The sequence below is a fragment of the Berghia stephanieae genome, unplaced genomic scaffold, assembly GCF_034508935.2.
Source record: "Berghia stephanieae isolate SIO BIC M18660-M18661 unplaced genomic scaffold, UCSD_Bste_1.3 scaffold4937, whole genome shotgun sequence".
Lineage (NCBI taxonomy): Eukaryota > Metazoa > Mollusca > Gastropoda > Nudibranchia > Aeolidiidae > Berghia > Berghia stephanieae.
In genome coordinates, this window is record NW_027626330.1 from 2,298 (window position 1) to 3,876 (window position 1,579).

Genomic DNA, 1,579 nt, shown 5'->3' on the forward strand with positions numbered 1-1,579 from the left:
CCCACGATCCGCAGGCCGACGACCCCGTAGGGCGCGCGGACGAGACGGGCCCGGCCGGTGGAACGGGACCCGCCGTGGTGGGGCACGCGCCCGACCCCCCCGAACTCGGAAGGGGCCCCGTCTCCGGGCCCTCCGCGGGGGGCACGGGGCACCACCGGGCCCCGCGGGACAGTCGCTCGGGGCCCGCCAGTTTACCCCCCTTTGGGGGTTTTTCCCCCGCTTTGCAAACCCTCTTTCAGAGTTCTTTTCAATTTTCCCCTCAATACTTTTTCCTACGGACTCGCGCAGGGACTTAGGGCCTTAGGTGGATTTACCCCCCCCTTTGGGCTGCACTGCCCGCAAAAACCCAAATCCGGGGGCGAGGTCGGCGGGAAGGAGCGGCCGCCGGCAAGGGCCTGGCACCCGCCGGGGAAGCCACGCCGAGAAGAAACTCGCCGGCGCTCCCCATCCCGGGTCGACACCGACCCGAACGCACAGCTCCCCGCGGGCACGGGCCCAGGGGTTTCAGCGCTGGGCTCTTCCCGCTTCCCACTGCCGTTTCGGGGGAGTCCCCGTTGGTTTCTTTTCCCTTTTCCGCTTACGAAATGCTTTGTTTCGGGGGGGTACCCCGTCCGATATGAGGTCGGGGAGATGCCCCATCCGTCGGGGTTTGCCGCCCCGTCTTAACTTACTTTTCCCCGCATACCCCCACGAAAACCCTCGCCGCGTGTACAAACGAGCAGGCCCGAGGGTTGAGGAAAAAGGGAGCCGATCGCGTGCGGCTTCCCCCCCTCTTCGTGCGCGGGGGCCCTTTTCGTGTCCCCCCCGCCCATACCCAGAGGCCGGGGGGGACCGTCCCCCGGGCAAAACGGAGCCCTCGATCTACCCGCCAGTCGGGCCCAACCCACCGGTACGGGGCACGCCGCCCCCCCAGCCCCCCCCCAAAGACCGGTTGCGGCGACGTCGTAGGGCCGACCCCTCATACGACGTGGCCGGGACTTACGCCCCCGGCCGCAATTTGCGTTCAAAACGTCGATGTTCAATGAGCAGCTGCAGTTCACACGATAAAATACCGGGCCGCCCTTTTACGAAAGCGGACCGAGTGATCCACCGCCAAAATGTTTTTTTTTTCTTCGCTTAAGGGCCAAACGACCAAAGGGTCCCGCCCCCCGAGAGCCGAACCCCCACCCAACCGGAGACGGACCCCTTGACCGCCTTTTGTTATCCGCCGGGGCAAGTCTCCCCTTAAAGGAAGAACCAAACGGATCGCTCCACGGGCTAGAAACGGCCCCCACCACCACCCACCGAATCATGAAAGACCTCAGTCTGCCCCAACCCCGCGGTCCGGACCGGTAACTTCCCCGTGTTGAGTCAAATTGAGCCGCAGGCTCCCTCCTGGGGGTGCCCTTTCCGTCAATTCCTTAATTTGCCTTGCGACCGGGGCGCCTGCTGCCACCCTTAAGCGTGGTAGCCGCTCGCAGGCTCCCTCTCCGGGATCGAACCCCTGATCCTCCGTCACCCGTAGCCAACACGGGGGGCTCTTGCCCGGGCCGTCTAAATTTGATGGGACGGCGAGCAAACGGGGACGCCGCTAACAGCG

General features: G+C 65.4%; 1 pseudogene; it reads right to left on the reverse strand.

Annotated features, from left to right (window-relative positions):
• Nucleotides 1–951: 951 nt before the first annotated feature.
• On the reverse strand, nucleotides 952–1,101 carry LOC144961923 (5.8S ribosomal RNA; annotated as a pseudogene).
• Nucleotides 1,102–1,579: the final 478 nt, after the last annotated feature.